Source organism: Lonchura striata, chromosome 3 (genome assembly GCF_050655825.1).
Source record: "Lonchura striata isolate lonStrDom1 chromosome 3, ASM5065582v1, whole genome shotgun sequence".
NCBI classification, from domain to species: Eukaryota; Metazoa; Chordata; class Aves; order Passeriformes; family Estrildidae; genus Lonchura; species Lonchura striata.
The window spans coordinates 103,642,465-103,665,691 of NC_140705.1; the positions used below are offsets into that span (position 1 = coordinate 103,642,465).

The 23,227-nt window shown below is 42.4% G+C and overlaps 1 long non-coding RNA gene across 2 annotated transcripts in view; it reads right to left on the minus strand.

The window, feature by feature from the left end:
* LOC146768044 (uncharacterized) overlaps nt 1-23,227 on the minus strand; it is a 46,416-nt gene that overhangs the window by 6,877 nt on the left and 16,312 nt on the right. Inside the window, exons 2-4 of one of the 2 annotated variants that reach the window (XR_014954020.1) lie at nt 16,247-16,341; nt 12,522-12,665; nt 11,568-11,663 (exon numbers count right to left, since the gene is read on the minus strand). This is a non-coding gene — a long non-coding RNA (uncharacterized LOC146768044). Of the gene's footprint in view, nt 1-10,415; nt 11,664-12,521; nt 12,666-16,246; nt 16,342-23,227 lie in introns of those variants that run through there. The other variant, XR_014954019.1, reaches the window with a different exon arrangement.

Consider the following 23,227-nt stretch of genomic DNA (forward strand, 5'->3'; position numbering starts at 1 on the left):
TTCTTAATCATGCAGTCTGTAGCATCACAATGCTGCCCCTACTGGTTTGCCTGCTAATCCTGTCACATAAAGCTGTCCCTTTAGCCCTGTGTCAGTGAATACAAGGTCCATTCTGTCAGTCCCATGCCCTTACTTGTGCCTGTGCTTCCCTTCCCAGTGCTACTGATATCATATCTTTGCTGTTATGACTTTGGTTTTCCCCAGAAAGAGATGGAAGGAACTTTTGACCAAATGCATCGTTCCTCCATCACTGACCATGCCACTCTTTTCTTGTGTTCCTTCATCACTTCCCCTCGTGTTATACATCAAGGTTAACCTACGGGTGCTTGTGTTTACAGCTCTCCTTTGCTTCTGTCTCCAGCCATTTCTTTGTGGCATTCCTCCTTTCTGTCTTGGCCACAGTGATTTGTTGCCCAATTCCTGCCTTTATGTCCACAAGCATCAGTTTCTGGTTTCTTTCCCAGTGTTCTTTAGACTCCAGCACAACCTTCCAAGTTGGCCGTTGGCTGCAGATTCCAATGGCTTCTTAAAACACAGCACTGCAAGTCCTGTCTGAAATGAGCCCGCCGCTCATCCCAACACTAACCTGCTGCCATGAGTCTTTACATCCTTATCACAGACCAATTCCAGCAAACACCGCTTTCTGAGATATTAAAGATATACCATTTCCTTAGCAGGTAATGCAGACTTCATGTAAAGCTCTCCTTTGCCCCTGACCTCACTCACATTTTTTTTATAACAGCCTATACCCCTTTAACAACAGTGAAGTTATTTCTGGTTTGCACATTGTGACTTGTGATCAAAACCAGGCCTATTGCCTATCTCTAGATACAAAAAGAAATGGCCCACTGAAACATTGCAGAGTACCTTATTCTTAAATGTCTACCTTCAAAGCATGCAATTCACTTACAAATTATTAAAACCAGGCTATGGCAGCATCCTAAAGGACCAGGAAGGAAAATTAGGTTGGTCCAAGAGTGATTAGCAACAGCCATCAGCACACTGTAACTGCTTGTTGAGCTAGTGAGTCAGACAGCAATAAGGACTTACAAGCAGCCAGCAAAAGCACTCAGATTCTTCTACAGGAGAAGTTTATTACAGAGCTCAGCATCTGTGTCTTGCAGCTGCCAAGTGTCCTCCATGTGTTGTTACAGCTGCTGATTCTGCTGTTAAGGAAGGGGGAGCAGAAGGATGAAAAGAGGCAGCGTCAGGAATGTTCAGTTGCTGGAAAACACTGCCAAGCAGATATTCACGTTATCTGTGTGCAGAAACTAAGCCATCCAAACATGTGAGCTCACGGCTCTCTGCCGGCTGCTCTCACACTACGGAGAAATCATGTGACAAAGCCACTAGACACTTTTCAAACTACTCCAAATACAGGATCTGCTGAAACCCTGAAGTAGCATGCCCAGCTATATCAGTTTTGTGACGTGACATGCTGTGACTTGTGAGGACAGACAAGAAAAGAAGCAAGAGGCTTTGGGGAGAATCAAAACAAGGGGAAGCAAACTCCCTGCTTCACCGGCAAGACAGTGCTCCTCAGTGTCAGTCCACTGCCATATTTTTAGTTTCCATCACAGTACAATTCCACATAATTTTACAAATAATTCTGAAGTATATTATGATACAGGACTCAGCCTCTACCTGGTGCACTAAGCACATAGCTGAATTACTAGAGGCCAAAACCAGGTCCTTTATGTACTCAGTGGCTGTGGGCACAAGTTCCTCTCAGCTAAACGACAACCACAATGTCCTCCAGCAGTGAATGGTCAACTAATCCCTAGTAATCTTGGAAGGCAAAAGACCACCAGCATGGCCTTGGAGCAGGATATTGTGCTAGCCCTGGAGCAGACACACTTTCACTGCCAGGTACATCCTAAAGGCTTTGGACAGTTTTTTTCAGTCTGTGCCAAACTTGTATTGCTCCATGGTACCATCCATCATAGGTAGGACCATGGGATGATTCAAGCTGGGGAGGATGTCAGGAGGATATTTATTCCAAAACTCTTGTTCACATTTAACTGTTCTCAAATTAACTTTTCCCTGTGTTCCCAGGTATAAGCAAATGGCTTTGATTTCACCCAGCCCACAGCAAGCAGCTCACCAGACAGTTCTTGCCCCACTGGGAGGTAAGTTAGTTATTTATGTCTGGGCCAGGTCTTCTTGCTGGGACTAGCAGATCCTGACCACAGCTTTGTTAGAAAGCACTAAGGAGACAAGATGTGTCTTCTGAGATAAACAGAGATGTTAGCAGCCCTTGTGTGCCCTCGGGATCTGTGGAGCTTGAGTATTCCCAGGTTCTCTCCTTGCATTCCTGTTTGTGGGCACCTGGGGAGTGCTGCCAGGGGCAGACAGAGGGGTCACATCTCCTGTGAGAAACTGGCACTGGCATGACCAGACAATATGGACAAGAGCCTGAGGGACTGTTCCATACCATGTGTGAGGACAACCCAAAGGAAGTAGCATTAGCATCCACCAACTCCAGCTTAAAGCAGCACATCTGGGAGGAGGACAAATAATTTTTAACAGGAGATATGAAACTGAGATCAATATTAAGTCCATGACACTTTCCATAGGAGAAAAAAAAAAGGTATATTTGGGTAACTAGATCTTGTTTGTCCATGGGTTATTTAAAATAAAGGAGGAGGCATAAAGGTATTTTAATGGCTGTGGGTAAACCTGAGCTATGTGCATCCTACGTGTCACATGTGTGTGGCACCCCAAGAAAAGGTGAAGGACACTGTGACAAGACATTTTTTTAAAAGTATTTATGCAAGAAGAAGCTTCCAATTTGTCTCTGTAGCTGGTCTCTGAAGCAAAGGAATTTGTATATTGCATCAGGCAGTATTGTATTAGGAAATGTTTTTAACAGTGTTTAGTGATTGAAAGTAAGATACAATAGCTTTATGACAAAGAAGCTTATGATGAAGGTCCTTTGTAATAGCTTTTATATTACTGTAAATCATGATGCTTATGGTTTACTTTTTATTAATTCAAATGAAGTGCAAATCAAATGACAGCTGACAGCCTATCAACAGGTTAGTTTAAAGAGATGAATATTATTTTACTTCATATATATTTCAGCTTTTAACAGGATTTTTAATTTTAAATTGTTTTGAGGTTTTTATCCACGTAATGTGGCTGGAAGGCTGCAAGATGAGAACAATATTTAATTCACGCTTGTAAGATATGGGTGTTTGGAACCCATTAGAAATTGACTTTTTGTTCTCCCTTTTAATTTTGATTCTTTCATCAGAGATGCCAAGACTAATGCTGTCATGACAGATGGAGAGAGCTCATAGAGACATTGTACAAAAATCACTGGAGCAATGTGTCATTACCATGTAGTACCTTCAAAATGTCACAATGAAAGTAAAATTCATTGTAGAAAAGGGCTCTTCCTTCAGGGACAAGGCTTCCTTTAGGGATAATTCCACTCCTAGGTGCTGGACAGAATCATACCAGTTTCATTTGCACTATAGGAAATAGCAATATACATATGCTACATGCTTGTTCAAAATCATACAGTCACTCACTGAGAGACAACCTGCTCCCATTTGTCACCTATGTAATTCTGAGTGTCAGTGACCCACTTCAATTATTCTGGAGTGTTCCAACTCCTTTGCATTTAATTTGGTAATACAATTGATCAAATAATGCTAGTTATGTCAGTCTCATATCAGTTATTTACTATACTTAGTTATTATCTATTTACTTCAACAGCAGCGTGGCCAGCAGGTTGAGGAAGGTGATTCTCCTCCTCTGCTCTTCCCTCATGACACCTCACCTGGAGTGCTGCATCTGGGTCTGCAGCATGGGAAGGACATGGACCTGCTGGAGTGAGTCCACAGGAGGCCACAACAATGCTCAGGGGACTGGAGCATCTCTGCCATGCAGACAGGCTGACAGAGCAGGGGCTGTTCCTCTCTTTGGAGGGCCACAGGAGGCCCTCCTCTCTTTGGGGAGACCTTATCACACGTTCCAGTACCTAAAGGATACAAGAGATCTGGAGAGAGACTTTTCATGTGTAGTGATAGGACAAGGGGGAATAGTCTTAAGGTGAAGGAGGGTAGGTTTGGATTAGATATTAGGAAGAAATTCCTTACTATGAGGGTGGTGAGGCACTGTAACAGATTGCCCAGAGAAGCTGTGGAATCTCCATATCTGGAAGTGTTCAAAACCAGGCTGGATGGAGCTCTGAGCAACTTGGTAAAAGGTGTCCCTGCCTAGTGGGGTGAAAGGTGTCCTGCCCATGGCAGGAGAGTTGAAACTAAATGATCTTTAAGGTCCCTTCAAACCCAAACCACTGCTGCCTTGAACACATTAACTTGATGTTAATTTCTGCAAAAAACATAGAGATGTAGCAAAAGTTTTCTGTGTGCAGGAAAGCCCCTGATTAATCTGAGTAGAAGAAATTAGGTACACTTTTAAAAAAGTGTGTAGGTCAACAATTTTGGCTAGAGCAGTTGGCCATCACAGCAGTCCTGTAATGGCTCAGCATAGAAACACAGGGGAAAATTATGCAAACTGTGTTAAAACACTGCCTTCAGTTTCAAAGTAAAGCATCAGAAGTGACACCACTTAAAATATTATACAGTTCCACTCACAAGTCAGAAGGTTACATTTCTTATTCTACCTTCATGGTTTTTCGTCCATGGAATTCTGTAATAGCTTTGCTGTCAGTGGGATTAAAAGACATCTCTATCAGAAGGACTGTTCTGTTATGTGTGGGTCTCCAGCTATACAGAACTTTGTTAGCTGTGAGTAATCCACTAGAAAATTATTTTCCACTAGCTATTGACATGTTTGAAAATGACCTCCAGAACCAGATTCAAAACTACTGAGATTCTTATCCCGAATACAGATAGAAACAGTGCAATGTTTTGTGGCACTCATTGTCCCTGACCCTAGAGGTTTCTCCCTGGCTCTTGGGAAGTTCAAGCTCCTTGTCTACTCAGGCTTGATCCAGAGCCACTGAAACTGATGGCCAAGCTCTCACTAACTCCCAAGAGCTGGGTCAGAAAACAGACCATCTGCCTTTTTGTTGAAATTGTGTGAGAGAATGCAAACAGTGATGCTGTGTGCAGTGGTAGTGGTGCATTTCACAGAAACTGGATGGAAACCACAAGCGTATTTCACACTGCCCTACCTTCAGATGCAAGTAGCTACCACTGCTAATTTAGAGCTAAACAATTTGGATTCCATTACTAATCAAGTGACTTCCACCTCCCTCTCCTGTGGTGAATAACCGAATACTTGATTCCTTTAAAAAGATTGAGGTATTCCTGAAATTCAGGTCTTTCTGAAGTTTCAAAGCCTCCACATCCAAACATCAAGACGCCGCTGTTGGTTAGGTGATGTGCAACATGCAAAATCCCTATCTGCCAAAAATGATATATGGAAGAATGAAAAGCAAAACCAGGCAAAAATGTAGATCACCATGAGAGACATACAGTCCAAAAATCCTTCTTCCACATTTGCAGCTACTGAATAAAGAAAGAAGAGAAGAGAAGAGAAGAGAAGAGAAGAGAAGAGAAGAGAAGAGAAGAGAAGAGAAGAGAAGAGAAAAAAAGAAAAGAAAAGAAAAGAAAAGAAAAGAAAAGAAAAGAAAAGAAAAGAAAAGAAAAGAAAAGAAAAGAAAAGAAAAGAAAAGAAAAGAAAAGAAAAGAAAAGAAAAGAAAAGAAAAGAAAAGAAAAGAAAAGAAGAAAAAAACTGTGAGAGAATTGTAACTTTGCCATAAAAATTGCAGAAGTAAATTAAGAGTAAAGTCATCAGGTCCTTCAAAAACAAACTATCCATTTGGAAGGACCAGAGGCTTTTCTCCATGTCAGCTGGTGCAAAGGAGCCAAAATGTCTACCAAAGAGGCTTACTGTCCATTTCTTCCCCCCACGGACTTTCATAAAGGCAGAGACAAGTCCAGAGGAACAATAGTGCATCAGAATGCTTCAATGGCTGTGGAATAAATTCAGAGTGACGTAATCAGCGGAAGACTGTGAGCAGGCACTACAAAGATAACACTGTTAAACTTAAAGGCTCAATCTTTCATGGTGCTGAGCATTTTCTGAGCACTGCAGCATTCTGGTTCCCAAAGAGAACACACAGCACTAATGAGAATGAGGCTGTAAGTTCTCCTGGTGTGGTTGGTCACTCAAGGTGAAACAGAAAATGCATCTGCTCCCTGATTGTTCAGAAACTCTGCATTCTTTACTTCAGACACCAGAGAGGCTGTTCAGAGATAAGTAAGCTCTCAGACTCTGCCTGCTGTTGAAAGGCACACACATACGCTTGCATATCTCTATCATATTATTTGGGCATGGGAGAAAATGACCTCTCTTTGGAAATCTATTCAGCTGTCAGATCAACCCCTTTATCTGGTTTCATACCATTAGCTGAGAAGACAAGGATCCCCCTATCAACCCAATTTGGTGTTAACTGATTCAGCTTTCATCAGATTTTTTTTTTTCTGAACTCAGAAGAAACCCAAAAGCCAGATCTTTGAGGGCTTTCCAAATGAGGTCCAAAAAATCTCACTTGGCAAAACACTTTGTGTAGGGATGTATTCAAATGTGCAGAAATGTCCCCATAAGTGAAATGATACCATGAAGTGAAATGGTGGGTGCAAAATGAGTGGCCTGGGCTGCGCACATAAAGCAGCACAATTACAACTCTCTGTTCTGGATTTAAAAACCTGCCTTCCAGCCCTAACAGGATTCTTTGGTGAGGACAATAAAATGAGCTATAAGTGTATTCATTTGTATTTTTCTGAGCCCTCAAAGTACTAATAGGCAGAGGAAGAGCTAGTTAAGTAAACAGCATAATTCTCTTTTGACAAATTTGGTTCTTAAATTAACTTGTGCTGCCTTGAACACAGCTAAGGAATTGTTGCAGCTTTGATACTTAGATTCCAGTTGCAGGTTTAAAGATATTCTTCTTCCAACAGGGGCTCTGGAGATTTGTGCAGTAACACATTACTAGCCATGAGTAAAGATGCAAGGATCTGGACTTAAGCTAACAGAAGTGATGATGTGTGAAAGGCTTCTGCTTCATTTTGACATGGTGATACAAGGGATAGGCAGATTTTGGGACAGACCATCTTTATCTGTCTGTCAGTCTAGGGATTTAGGCTATGTCTATCACTCTGGCATTTCTGTGTGCTCAGACAGCATCTGCAGGAAGCATTCCCAATTATTCTCCAAGTAAAGTGGTCAGGGATGGCTATCCCAAGAGGGACCACCAGAAGAGCTTAATTTAATTTACAGAGGAGGTACTTGTGGGGAAGCAGAGAAAAGGGTGTTAGGGAAAAGTACAATCTTAATGTAGAAGTTAGTTCAGACTCTCCACTTGGAGTGCCTGAAAAGGAATTGCACTCATTACACCCTGGACTCTCAAATGGAGCCACCCTGCCTGAGCAGCTAAAAATGGTGCCCTACAAGGAATCCTACTTAAAGAGATTTCCCTGGATGCAAAACTCCACCTTACACCACCTCATGTATGCAAAGAAGGTCTGTACCCCTCTCTGCCCAAGTCATACTCTGTCTCTCAGGCTGCCCTGTGTACTTGGAGTCAGGGAGACTTGGCCCCTCAATGGCAAAACTCCAACCAATCCACAAGGAAAAGATTCCCATGTGTCCTTCACAGAACAAATGCATCCCAGGCATGCTGGAGTCACCTGGTTGGTCAGCACTCACTTCAACCATGCTGCTAGTGTGAAATCTTGATTTTTCACCATAAGAAAGAAATTTTACGGTGCAATTTTTTACATCAGGTTAAGGTTTGAACCTCCCTACCTTGACAGAATCTCTGTAATATCCAATTTTTATGGGTACCTGAAGAGTCCCTCTGGAATACTAATGTTCTCTGGTTCTTTAAGTGTATATTGCATCACAAACATATTTTTACTGGTGTTTGATGGCTGCTTCATTTGCCAGCTACTCATATCAAATTTATGGAAGGTTATATCTGAGTGATATAAATGTGGGAAATCCCTTTTGTTGAGACATGACATTAATCATGTTAGAGCTAGACCGCTATACCCTTAGACCAACAAGATATACTGCTTCAGTGTCTACAGCCAGCTCCTAAAAATACACCATCTTCTGACTGATTTTATGCTTCAGAATGGGTGGGATAACCTGGTTCTTTAATGATCCACTGTCACTTCAGCATTCTCTCTTCCTTTCCCCCCCATTAGTCAATACCTTTGCATATTTAAGACAATGTGTGGAAAGAGTGATGTGGGAACTGCCTCATCCTGAGCATCAATACAACTCATGGCAGTGGCAGCAGGGATGCCAGTACAGGTCAGTATCAAATTAAGGCATTGCTGAGCATTTATATGAGTGTATTCCCAGATTATGAGCAACCAGCACTCTCAGTAATCTCCATTAGTGACAGCCAGGTCTGTCTCCTGCTATCCACAATCATACACCACAAAAAAAAAGGGTGGCACACAGACTCCACATGAACATCCTGCTTCTTTATGTATTCATGACCTGGATTCCATGGAAAAAAGGGGCTTAGTCCACCCACATCAGTCATGCATTCTCCTACCTTACAGGGTGGTATTTAATCAGCAGGGAGGACACAGGTACACCACCTGAGTATTTAAGTGCTGGATTTTAGCCTTTCTTTATGGCAAAGACTGTTCCAACAAGCCCTATGTCTTGGAGGTGCACCTAACATCTGCTGCAAAGGTGGCACATCATATCATCATATCATATCAATCATATAATATATCAATCATATAATATATCAATCATTTCACATCATATCATTTTATAGGACTGAATCATATAATCTCTCAAGTGTATTTTTATTTTTGTCTTATATTTGCATGCTGATTAGCAGCCATTTCTGTTCTTCCCATGTATGTTGATCTGCATGGACACTCAGTGCATGAGAGCTTAGAGGTTTTATTATTGAGTCTCAGACTCTTTTCTTTACCTATGTCTATGAAATTAGATCTATTGGGATCCAGTTGAACCTCCTTCAATCTGTCTCTGGTCTTTCTCACTCATCCTCCCTTTATCTCTCTCTCCCACAGTTCTAGAGCCACAAAATTGTCTACCAAACACCTGGTGGGGGTCATGCCAGGCTCACTGTTAAAGTGACAAGACTAGGCTAATTAAGTGCCACTAAATCACCCAGAAATCTGTCCCCACACTGCTGCACCTAAAATTGTTCATGGCTATTTTCCAAAGATTGTTCCATTAAGTCTTCACTGACTTGAATGTGGTGCTTGGGAAAAATCTGTCTGGGTAAGACCTGCCAACATGATGACTACAAAATGACAGGGCCGCCACATCATGCATCTGAGATATGCAGTGCACCATACAGTAGATCTACACATCCACAGTAAGTCTGACACATTCTAGAGCCAGGGACTCTTGGAACAAATCATCTCTGTACCACTTGTGCAAAGATTTTGATGTCTACAGAAATGCTCTTTCCTTTGGGATTTCCAGGTTAATCGCACAAAACTGCTAGGCAATATATTGCACTTACGAGCAGTGCACTGTCACTAAAACTTTTAGGCCAGGAAGGTCATGTCTGATCATCTTTCCAAGGAAAATTCTCTATTTAATTCCTCCACTGGTGAAAACCATCAGAAATAGACAAGCATGTGTCAGTAAATCTCTTTTGTTTCACACTGTCGTGCATCTGCCCCCTGCAGCACAGTGGGAGCTGGACTGGATTCTGCAAGAGATCTGACCACTGAGCTCAGAGGTCTGGAGAGCATTGGTCCTAGCACTGAGAGAGTAGCTCTCTCCAGCCCAGTCCCACATTAATCCCACCAGTAAGTAGGCCAATTTGTGCCAAATACGGTTTTTCCTCTCCCCTGTCAAGACCACCCACCAGCACAGGGCATTGAATAGCAGCTATGACAGGAAGATTTTAACCTCAGCTAATGGAAACCAGAAGGTGACAGACTCATTTTCTTACTACAGTCTTCTTAGGACTGAACAGGCAATTATTTTCTTGAAACTGCTTCTGTGTACTAAATTGCATGGACTATCTCCAAAGAGCAGTGACAACTCAGTAAGCTGTGTGTAAGCTGGGTTACCTCTCTCGCCAACCCACAAACTGCTCTCAGTAACCCCGCAGTGGTGTTGACAGACTCCAGAAATAGCCATGAACAGTGTTTTCTTACTAGAAGTCAGGTCTGGGTTGTGTCAGTGAGGGAGATGAATTAAAAATGACAGGAGGAGCCATTCCGAGGGGTCTCATCCCTCTCTACACACAGTCCCCAAAGGTTCTACTGAACATTTCCTGCATGCAGCCTCTTGTAAACATGAGGGATCCCTTTTGAAGCTGGAACTGGGGGTGCCTGGCACCTTTTGTTCTTCCTGCTCCTCTAATATTTCTCCTCACATTCATTCACTGTTAAATGAATGGCACGACTTTCTCAATGTTTTCTTTTTCCTAACACTTTCTTACAGTTTTCATTTAATTTTAATGCAAGGGCACCCATCCTAGTTTATGTCACAATAGACGGACAACAATAGTGCAGTTTAACTAAAATAACATGCTAAACAGCGCTACATGTTGACGGAGTCATGATGGATAAAATGTGGAGTGTTTTGGTGGTTTACATCTTCAAAGAAGAGCTGGCAAGTGTACAACGTGACAAATGTATTTAAGAATCTATGCCATTCAAATGATACCACCACATGTCTGTTTGGGATTTTTCCCGTCTAAATGTGGGAATATGGGCACAGATTCACTTGCATACTGTGTTCTTCTGACATAACATGTCGGCATCTCCGAGGGTGTGTCGGTGGCACCTGATGTCACCAGACACACGCGGCAAAGGAAACAGCCGAAATAAGCGTACATTATGTGTGCCAGGCAGTCTTCATTTGTTTATTTCATGCAAAAAAGAGGGGATGGTGCTCAAAAAACTCTCACTGGAAGTTTATATCAGCATGAGAAAGAGAAAAAAGTATAATTTGCATTTCAAGGCATTGCAAGTCCCTATCCTAGCTGAAATTGTCGGCATTTATGGTACAAAGAGACCAGCTCCTGATGTGAGCGACAACGATGTAAAAAACCCCAACTAATTCACGTCATCTTGACTGAATTATTCTGCATTTACACCAGTTTCACTAAGATGGAAGCTGGCTCATGGTCTTTACACATATAGATTTTGTGTCTTTTTCTCCTATTGTTTGCCACTATAAACTACCTCCTTTGTTTATTATTTTTTATTTGTGCAATGTATTCATATTCTCAGAGTCCATCTGCTAAAAGTATCCTATTTAAAAGAAGATGGCATCATTAGCTACCCTCTTTCGCTATAAAGAAAGGAGCAGTTCCCATATTTTTACCCAGTTCAGTGGCTCAGTGGATGCACTAATCTTGCTGAACACTTCAGTTTAGATGGTATATCAATGAGGCATTCAAACAGAGCAGTTTATACACAAAAATTCTGTCTGCTTTGTAAAAGATTATCCTTTTATAAACACTCTGCGGAAAACATAAAAGCAAATAGGGGACAGCACATAGGACAGGAAAGATGTTAGAAGGGAGATTAATACTGAATGGGTCGAAATGAATGGTGCTTACCAAAACGAGGTCCAGATACTTTGGCTGCAGTGAAACATAAATAATGGGAATGACACATCGTTTATTCGGGATAATGAGTTGATCCGAAGTAGGGGCCTAGAACAAGAGATTAAAGATTAAATATCCATCTCCTGATGAATATCAGTAGCAAACTTTAACCTTTTCCTTCCAAAAGCACAATTTCTTTGAACAATCATGTCAGCACAACACATTGAAGAAATGGGATAAAGCAAACTTAAATCACATTCTTATCCTTATCCTGAAAGGAAACACTGCTTCATATTTTAAGATGGAGTAGTGCATTTTTATTTCCAGGCTTGTAACTCTTTTGGAATAATTATATGAGAACACAAAGATTTTGCTTGATGTTTTGTATTAGAAAAATCTGGCTTTAGCATTTATTGCTTATACTATAGTCCTCTGCAATAATTGAAGAAAGAACATGCCCATCCTGAACATTCACTTGGGTGGAGAGATAATGACAAAAAGCAGCCTGCTGGAAAAGCACAGCATACCACATGCCGAATCAGAGTCTTGAATGCAAAGAGGACTTGGAAGATGTCACAAGCTTTGGATCAGGAAGGGCTGGAAGTGTAGTGAAGGGGGGAAAGGCACAGACAACTGGGGACAGCAGGCTGACTGTACTGCAGTGCTGGCAACCTGTCCAAGCTGGTCAATTAGTGGTACTTCTAGCTCAAGATGCTGCACTGCAACTGAGGCAGAAGACATAGGACAAGCGGGAATCTGGATAGCTGTGGCTTGCCCAGAACTTGGAACAGAGCAGCTGCTGGATGCATGCAGCCAGCCAAGCCCTGCATTGTGGTTTTGTTGCTGATGGCTGCCTCCTGCAAGAGGGATAAAACTGGGGACAGAGGGAGGAGGGGGCGAGACTTTCAAATGACATTTAGAAAACAGCCAAGCTAGAATGCAGGAGCGCGTTCAGCATGCTCTCACCTGCTTCATGGAAAGGCGTTTACTCCATAAGCAAAAGGAGTTTGTGGTTTCATTCCACTCTCCAGAGAATGTGCTGTCCCAGTGCCAAACCAGCATGCATGTACAGCTGGCAGTTTCTCTGCAGAAGAAGCCTTGTACTGGAAGCTGTGGAAAAGTATCCATTTTTTCTTGGTAAATATTTGCATGCAAAACCAGATATTCCCATAGGTTTTTGCAAGGCTCTGCAAGTTAGAGGGAAGGATTTTTGCATTTGTGCTGGGGAGTGTGCATGCACAGACAGGCAGTTCCAATAAGGACATGGTCCTGGGGGCTGAGATCACTGAATTGGTGTCTTGAAGGACACTGAATACCATTCAGACAGCAAGACTCACATTTTGCAAAATTCACATTTTGGCAACAGAACAAAAATATTGCCATTTCACACTGTTCCTTTACACCATGAATTCAGACAGAAATTGATGTGTTTCCCTCCCCTCTTGGGTAAAAGATGTGAGTCCTGTAAGGCACCTTTCCTCATAGGCTGTCCTATAACAGCATCACTTCACTGCCTTCATCCTAAAATGTCCTGAAACCTCCTGCTGCTGCATCACAGTAAATATACCAGGAACAGGACCACAAGGTCAAACAAATGCAAGTGAAGGAAGAGCACTTAGGGTGCTGGGCTGGTAGAGGGTACAGAGCTGACAAATCAATGGTAAGGGTGTGAACAGAAGACATATAGCTGGTTATCATCATGGCCAGCCAGGACCAGGCTCTGCAGGGCTTGGCTTGCCCAGGCAGTCCATGCTGGAGAGCAGGTTGGGTTTTCCACTGCTGCTTGCCATGGCAAAAGGAAGGGGAGGTCGGTCTCAGTGCCAAAGCAGCAGCCTCTCCTCTGGGGAACCAATGCACTGCTCTCCAGGGACAGGGACCACTGTGCTTGGCTCAGCTGTTCTGCCCATTTTCAGCACCCTGTACTGATTTCCAGCCAGACAGGCTTTTATCCTTGAGATATTAGCAGCGACTTTCCTTTTATTCAGAAAGAAGCATCCATTTTCAAGCATTATCACAGCACAGATAATAAATATTACAAACAGCAGAGCTGTGAGGGGATGCCAGAGCCCTGCTGCTGATTGATGCCTGACCCCTGCAAAGCCCACGTCACTGTGTCACAGCACAGTGCTTGTCTGTGCAAAGGGGACCATCCTGCCCAGGGGCACACAGTGTTTCAGGAGGGGCAGGACCCCTCTGCCACATGTGCTCCTCCTCTCAGGGGGCCAAGGGATTCCTCACGTGGCAAAGGACACTCCCTGTAAGGTCTGAAGGGCGTATTTGAAGGATTCTGCCTTAAAAGTTGTTATACACACACACACAACAATCCATGTATGGTCCCAAAGGCCCCCAGTGTGGCACAGAGTGGTGCTCCTGAGGTGCTCCTGGTGGTCCCAAGATTCCTGACAGATTGCATTGACCTTTTTTAGGGAGGGAACTGATGGCACTGGGCCTCCCTGCTTCGCTTCACCTCATTTCACCTCACGTCACCTCACAACTAAGGAAGAGGAAGAGAAGCTCCCAGATGATTCCAGCACATGGTACTGGGCTCTTGTACTTAGGAAGTATTTGTAACTTAATTTAAAATTATCCCTTAGTAATTTAAAGATGGTGACGAGAGTGGCATGAGAAAGAGAACAGACTATTTTAGGAGTATTTGTCCAAATTCAGTGGGTAGAAGTGAGTTTTCCAGGGCTGCTTTCAGTATGTTACTGGAAGCTCAACTTGTGAGCTGAAATCCCAAGAGTTTTTATTCATGGAGAGCTCTCTGCATGGACATCTGGTTATGCATAGGAGTGAGGACTTTGGGTTGTAAAATTAGATGGAAAATGTCCACTCTGGGAGAGAAAGCACAAGTTTCTTGTGAAACTGCTCTGGGAGGAACCAAAACTCAGGTGTTCACAGCTTGACTTTCACAAGGGAATTATACTTTAAAGCATCTGTGAATAAATCTGTGCAAACAAGCATGAGTTTTCTTAGCAAACTGCCCCAGCACCCATATCCACTGTGCAGTTTGTAGGCTGGGAGCGTGGCAGATCATGGTGCCACCCAAGTGTTCCCCTACAGCCACCCCCATAGCATACCCCAAGTACAGCACCTCTTTCCCTGGGCTTGCTGCACCATCTATGGAAAGAAAACAGCTCATACTAACAGCTGAGGTGAGTCTCACCAAAAACCACTTGTCTTTCTTCTTTGATTACTGGCATCTGCCCTGCACAATATTTTATTATGAGCATGTCATTAATGGTGTAGGTAATGATATAGAATCTGTGTTTTCACAGGTGTGAATGGTTTGCCAAGTCTTCACGTATTCTAATTCAAATCATCACATAATTTTTGACAGGGCAAGCCTTTAAGGAAACAAAAGAGTTTTTACAGTGCCAGTGTGAGTTTACTAGGTCTGTGTTAACAATTTAGCATCCAGAGGGCTTCAATTGGGCATAACTACCAGAAATTTAATTCTCTTAGATCATAGGATGGGAAACTTAGAGTCTGTCAGACATCTTTGGACATTGAACCTGATTCCAAGTGTCACCCCAAGCAGTCATGGAATATGGGGACATTTCAACTTGTATCTGGTTACAGATCTGAAATCTGGATTTAGGTCCAGTAACTAGCAGCAGTAGACAGAAATGCACCAACAAACCTTACCCACACCACTCTAAGATGGATTTGGCCTGTCTGCACCTAGTCCAGCTCAGGCAGCAGGACTGCAGAGCACCTTGTGGCAGCCTGATCAAGGGCAGCTAGCAAGGTCCTGAGGGATGCCAGAGCCTTTGGCAGCAAGCAGCAGAGCACGAGGGGCTCTACAGACAGGCTGTCCTCCTTCTGCCCCTCGGGGGTCAAGCAATACCCTGCCTGGCAATTCCCTTCACATCAAAGGAGCCTCCAGAGGCCCTGCTGAGGGTCATGGGGGGCTGCAATACCAGCATAAAGCTGCTTGGGCTGAGTTAGCAGTGTGCTCACATATGGTCTTGGATTGTACCTTTCCACAAACCAGCTGTACCTCTCAAAAAAAAATACATACTGGGCACAGCTCAGAATTGCATCTTTCTAGAGATTGTTTCCATCTGCACATCACAAAGGATATATTGATTTAGCTACACTCCTGAGATCAGAGTGGAAACACTGTATAGTTGGGAAGCAGACACATATGCTGCTTATCAAAGCTATACATACGGTACAAAAAGATACCAGTGTGGAGAGCAACCAGCTATATTTGCACTACCACACAACCTGTCCTGTAATTCTCTAAAACAAAGGAAAAGGAAGTGCTGAATGTTACTGTTCCTGAGCCACACAAGTGGCATGTGAGGATCCCACCAATCCCAGCTGAATTCATCTACATGAAGGATCTAAGGAGTTGATAATTGCTGTAGCTCTCAAGGGTTGCTTCCAAAGCCTGTGTATTTAATTGTTTGTTTGTTTGTATTTCTTGGAGCTGCAGAGAAATGCAGTAATTGACAAAATGGGAAAGAATATCGAGATGATCTTCAAGTGGAACTTGTCACCAGAGCAAGGCTGTGCTCTCTCTGCAAAGCCCCTTCATCCATCCACAAGGAGGACAAGTTACATATTCCTCAAAAGTCACGGCATCTGTGTTTGTAGATGGTGATATAAGTCAAAAAATTACAGAGCAAGAAAGTGAGCTACCTAGATCATGCAGTGCCACTGTGTGCTGGCAATGTACAAACCTCAAAATGGCACAGGAAGGTGTCAGTAAAATGGTCACTTGTGGAGGCAGAGAGGACACTGTGGTCTCCTGCAGCACTAATCCTTCCTGGTGTCTCTGTGGAAATAGAGAATAGGGAAAGTTACTAGAGGAAAATCATTGAATCATTTGGGTTGGAAGAGACCTTTAAGATTACCGAGATTGACTGTGAACCCAGCATGGCCAAGTCCACCACTGAACCATGTCTATAAGTGAGTTTCCTCTATGTGTGTTGCAGTGTACAACAATGTCTTTTAAATATCTCCCAGGTTACTGAGCTAACCACTTCCCTGGACAGCCTGTTCCAACAGGCTGTGTGACAACTCTTTAGATGAAGAATTTTTTCCTAACATCGAATCTGAACCTCTCCTGGCTCAACTTGAAGCCATTTCCTCTTGTCCTGGGCCTTGTTACTTGGGAGAAGAGACTGACCCCTTCTTTGCTACAATTTCCTTTCAGTTAGTTGCAATATACAAATAAGTGTATATAGAATGACCCTTGCAGTTATTTGGGATATTTTCTGGATTCTTGTAGTTTTGCAGTTTAGCCTCAATCAGGCCACAGTTAGCAGAAATGTCTCTGGGTGTGAGAGTAAAGGATGGTTAAGTTCCTCTCTTTCCTTACCACCAACCACTTTTGTACCTCTTCTAAAGCTCAAACTCCTGCTCCCACAGCACTGAATCAGCAGCACACATCCCATCAGTGATCCTCAGTCACTTCTGTGCAAAGTCCTTGGGCTGAGTTTAAATGTCTGCTAAAGAGTTTAGTCCAAATGGTCTTTGCTGCAGAGCCCCTGCATTGAAGTCATCAAACAACACACTATGGCTGTTGTATGTGTATCCACAGAAGATTTCTTTCCCTAGACAAAATGATCAGAGGGATGAAACCCCTCCCTGACAAGGACAGAGTAAAAGAATTGGGATTGTTCAACCTGGAAAAGAGAACGCTCCAGGGGGGCCTTGTTGCTGTCTTTCAGCACTTACAGGGAGTCAACGAGAAAGAAGTAGGCAGAATTTTTAATAGGGTCAGTAGTGACACAACAAGAGTTATTAAGGGTTTTAAACTGAAGGAAGTTAGATTCAGGCTACAGATAAAGGAAGAACTTATTTAGAGTGAGGGTGGCAAAATACCAGCAAAGGTTACACAGAGAGGTGGTGGATGCCCCTTCCCTGGAAGGTCAGTTGGGTGGGACTCTGGACAACCTGGTCTAGCTGAGCATGAACCTGATCATTGCAGAGGGGTTGGACTACATGACCTCTCAAGGGCCCTTCCAACCCAAACTATTTTATGATTCTGTAACACAGAAGCCTTGTATTGGTGTTATTTGGGCACTCTCAGGAAGCTGAAGGCCAAGAATCATTGGTTCTGACAAAAAAAAATGCTGAAGTGCCCTGAGTACCAAGACAGAGCTATCATCAAACTCCTTTCATGTCTCCTCCACCAGTCTAATGCCCTGTGTGAGTAAGAGCAGCATAAAAAATAAATGTTTGATGGCTTCAAAAGACAGTACCCTTGAAGCAAATGATTGATTACCTGACAATGTTCAGGTGAAGAAAGTAAGAATCACTCTGAAACACATGGCCATCTTCAACAGTCAGACTGAGACCACTTGAGGATGGCTGGAATGAGGCACAGTATAGTGGCTGCTCACCAGGACGAGATGACTCTGGATGCTTGACCTCAAGACTTCCATCTGACCCAAGTACAGATGGAACTAACCGGGAGAAAGGGGTCAGGGAATCCCAGGCCCACCAAAGTTTTCTCAGCACAGGGTTTGCTTTCTCTGCAACTTTGCCATCCAGAAAAAGAGACCTCATCCTGAGCAAGAGATGCAGAATCAGGCACAAAAATTGACATAGCTGCTTCTCCCTGGAAAATTCCACCCAACATCTGCACAGCAGCTGGATTTCCCAAGTCTGTTATCTCATTTCACTGATCTGAATGAATTTGCTCTCAGAACAGCTGCAGATCTGTATATATCACTCATGGCTTGATTCACTATGTTTTACCTGAATGAAATATTAATTAGCTACACTGTCTTTTCTCCTCCCACCACTAAATGCTAATTAATTGTAATGCATGATGGAAAAGGAAAAAAAAAAAAAAAAAAGTGGCACATGAGTAGTTACTTTGACCCAAAACATGAATCAATTCTAAAAATCCAAACCAGTCAATTCAGACTTTGAAACACTGCTGGGGAAAAAGTTCAACTTCAGTCTCATTCTTTTCATTACAAGAGTCTTAAATGCATTTTTTTCTACAAATTTATCCAGAGATATGCATCACTAATATACTGGCCAAGCATGGGGTCTCTAAATCATCTTGCACAATTTCTTAATACATGAAAAGTCCCACAAGAGAAAGTACAGCTATGGTGTTTGGCGTGAAGTAAAAACACCAGGCAGACTCTGGAACCTTAAGTTTGCAGGTTTTGATCCAGTCACTTCAAACAGCCTTCCCATCACTGCAACTCAGAGGTCATAAATTACTTTTGCCACAAAACACTTAAGCTTCCTGCTGAAATGGACATATGTGTTGACAAATTCTCAGCAAAACCGATGTTTTATGTGAAGATTTAGAAGTATGAAGAACACACTTAAGACATGCATTTCCAAAAGGCAATTTATGGGGTAGATGTAATTGTTAGGGTGTATTTATCTTACAGACTTAATGGCCACAACTAGTTTTAGACTGAAATGTCACAGACTCTTTCTCTTTTTCTTTTTTTATTTTTTTTTAACTGCTGTTTACAACACACTCTGCAAACAAACTGGGCTGCTCAGCTCTGCTTTTTCTAACAGCGGCAGCCTTTCTTCTTTCTTCCTATAACAAAAATGCTTTGAAGTCCTATGCTGTTAGTTACAAGTATCCTGATATTTCCCCAGCAAGGATGTAATAGGAGCCAAAACAAGCCTCCAGGTGCCAATATTGCACCTGACAAATTAGGCACACGACTGGAAAAGGATGGGCCCATCCTTCTGCTTAATGTTCATTTCCTCTCATTTCCACGTTAACAGGAAGTAGTTGGAATGGAAAAAAAGACTTTCCTTAAAGACCTGAACTATCAAAAGCCTGGAGCTGTTTCTCCTTGCAAACAAAAAACTTGGAAGCCAGCTACGTCCTATGATTTGGAGCTCATTTACAGTGACTTGTTTAACCCCTACTGACGGCACGATGAACAGGATGTTATGATTTATTTAACACTTAAAGCGGGTGTGAGAACAAGGTGGATGGTGCCCTTAGATGTAGTCTTTTCATAATTTATTGCTCCAAGTGCTTAATTTTTCCTCAGGGAAGCCTTTGATAGCTGGCTGCTGCGGTGTGGTTAAGTGTGTGCATTAAGCTGTAAAGCAAAAATATTAATAATACGAAAAATAAAAACTGTAACCAAAGTTACTATTTTGCATAACAAGAACTTGCACGCCTCGTTCAGCTGAAACTCAGAAGTGATAACCCCACACCAACCAAATTGACTTGAGGATATTTAATGGAGCAGCACAAAGAGTGTTGAATTTACCTTCTGAGGACTTGAGCTGCACAAACACAAAGCAAACTCACTCTTGCAAAATGCTGCACAGCCCCTGGAAGGCCACTGGAGAACCATAACAAAGTCAGCTAAAAAAAAAATAAAAGTACTAACATCTCCTATGCTGGTACCACAGGGGACTCAGACCAAGAACAGAGTCACAAAAAATGTTATGTTTGACTGGCTTTAAAGTTGAACTGCTGCTCAATTATGTTGCAGCATCCCTCAGAGGGTTTCTCTTAAAGCACCTTCTTTTGAATGGTCCGTAATCTTTATCTGGAATACAGAACCATCCTTTAGAAATCATTTTCATGTCAAAGTTACTCAGTGAAATAATGTATAGATCTCCTGCTCTCTGGAGATCAGTGATCAGCTCTGCTTCATGTCCTTACACTGAAGGCCCTTGGTGACTTTAGCAAGCATTATCTGTAGGACTGCTTGCACCTGTGGATAAAGGACTTCAACTTTGAATGTTAAATACCTACTTTGGGGTTTTTTTCTCTCTTGAGCATGCATGTGTGTGAGTAAGTAGTATTTTGATATAGACAGGTAGGTAATTCATTTCACTTTTAGGAGATGAAGTAACGATTTTAGAAAATTACATTTGTCTCTTTAATCTTATATTTCCATGCACACTGAGTTAAATGTTGTAAAACTATCAATTCTGTCAAAACCTAACAGAAAGAAAACAAGAAACCCTGCAATCTTAATGTCCAAACTGACTGGTGATTAACAGGAATTAAATGTGCAGGAATTCCAAATCTTTTCTGATCAGAGATGTCTAGATGACTTTTGTTTTTCCCTAATTGTATGAGGTTCCTACATAGTATTTAAGAATCAATTATATTGCAATTGATGTAATTAACTCTAATAATCCAGTAAAAGTCAGTAGGAGGGCTATTCAAGTCAATAGAAAAGAGAGACTATATTATGAAGGTGTTATTAACCTATACAGATTTTACTAGACATTTCCCTTTCTTACATAATAAATATACGGTGATGAGGAAGGCTGTCATTATAATTTAATGGGAACAATGGTTCATCACTTCCTTTCCTGTACAAGCCTTAACTAATTCTACATACAGTGTATAAGTAAAATGAAGTTAAATGAATCTCATAAATTAGCTATTAATCATCCATCAATCATCTGTTGCTCCATGATTAAAATCTGTGTTGCATTCAGAGCTGGGAAAGGTATTTGGGGAGTGGCAGAAGCTGCATGTACATCTCCCAATTAATTTATTCATGCACTTCCATTTTGCATTGCCAAGGGTACTTACTGAAACCAGTCCTGAAGTCAGAGAAAGTCTCCTGAGGAAAGTTCCAACCCTTCCCAGAATAAAGTAAAACTCTCATTTCCATATTTATAGGCATCACTCTGGCTTTAAGCATTGTTGCATATGAGAACCTCATTCACGCTTCTCAATTCAGTCAGACAACTCTTTTTGGGGAAAGAAAGCAACACTATGAAGTCAGGAAAAGTGAGGCAGTGGTCTGCTATATGCCTTGCAAAGTGATGAAGAGAATTCCTCTGCCCAAGATCCTAATCTCCTGTCTTATGCTCTAAGTCTTTTGCAATGCTCAACGAGGCAAAAGTGTGTTCTGCCTGAATATGACTATTAAAATCCAGCTTTTTAGGAATTTCTGTCTTCACCTTCATCAAGCTGAGAATAAGCCTTATTACATATGGAAGACTGCATTGATCTCATTAGCAGAACTGCTTGTCTTGGCAGTAGATAAAGATCAGTTGTCTGTGCTACTGTTATTCAATATATTAGTTGCCTCTGAGAGACTGGCTACAGGTGATCCTCTTATCTTGCATCTTGGCAGCCTCAGTCTGGGCACCTCTTCATGGCACTGTGCATCTCTCACAAAAAGTACATTGGACCATTGCAGGCAGCTCCAAGGCACACCCAAGTACACAGGGACTTGGTGAGACACAGTGACCACTTTCCTACATAGACCTGAGCTGATCAAAAGAGGCCCAGGAGAAGGCAAGGGCGGTGTTTGAGTTATTCTGGAGTGATTTAAATTACCTGGATTCTCCGTGCAGCGTCGCTGAATGTATGCAAAGAATGAGACTGAGGAGTGGAGTTTTGTTTGTCTGCTGTCAAAATACTTTTTCAAAGATCTTGGGAAGAGGGTATATTTTTTGAAAGCTCTTCTTATGCAGACCCCCCTGCATCTTTGTTCACATGTTATCGTCGCTTTAGGTAAGACGTACTACATGTACTCAACTAAAGAAAGAGGGAGCTGTGATGTTGCAATAAATACAACACAGAGGAGTCCAGTAATGCTTTGTAGCTACAGTGCTGATTTTTTTTTTAAATCACAGCAGTAGGGCAAGTGCTCTACAGATATCAATAGTTGCACCAGAGCTGACCTATGTTGCACAGAATGAATGAGCTTTGACTATAGGAACACAGATAGGCAACCCTGCTGACTCCTACTGAATGAACCTATTGTAAAGCTGGCAAACAGCATCCTTCCAGGGCTCTTGGACTTGTGGCTTCATCTAGTCTGGGACTCCTCAGTGTTTTATTCTTTATAACAGCATCATACTTTTCCATACTGCTAAACACAGAAGACATTTCTGATGTTCACGTTGCAAGGTCCACTTGCAGTGTACTTGATTTGGTGGCGTTTGACAAAGCCTTTGCTTTAATTCAGGAGCCAGTTCTGTGATAACAAGGATGTAGATGGGAAACCGGTGCTCCATGAGGCATTAAACCTCTTTTTTTCTTGTTGTGGGCCAAAGCAAAATGCCAACGGGTGTCACACAGCCCCACATACCAATAATTAGTTCACCACAGCAGGTGTATTTGACCACAAAAGCTATTCTTTGAAAATGAGATCTTTTCTTCTGGGAGAATTGTAATGCCTAACTTGCAGCATGGGAAGCACAGTTGTGATGGAGTTTAAGCAGGATGACACGTCCTCTGCTGCAGGCACCACCCAGGGGCTGAGCTGGGCTGCCCCACACCTTGCCAGCACCACCTGAGAAGCACAGGGCTGCTTTTGGGGTGTCTTTGGAACTGCAGCACCATGCAAAAGAGCAGTGCCAAAAATGATAGACTGAGAACTGTTAAAGTACAGCAATTCAGCAGTCAAAACTTCCTTTATTTAAATCCCCAAACACCACTTAGTTATGCAATAATCTCAGTTCTTTCATGCTCCACAAGCTTGCCTTAAATTGTCTGGAGCAGCTCCTCAGCCACAGATAGTCCCAGCTCGCAGAAGGCAGTGGCACTGGGATGGTTCCCACCAGCTGCTGCTCTGCCTGGACTGCAATTGCATTTCACACACAAAAGATGACAATAGTCTATCAAAAAAACACAAAACAAAAAAACCCACCCTCCCCCTCAGTTTGAATTGTCATCTGCAAGAAAAGATTCCAGTGTTTCAGCTTCCATGGAAAATCAATACTGTCTTATCTTT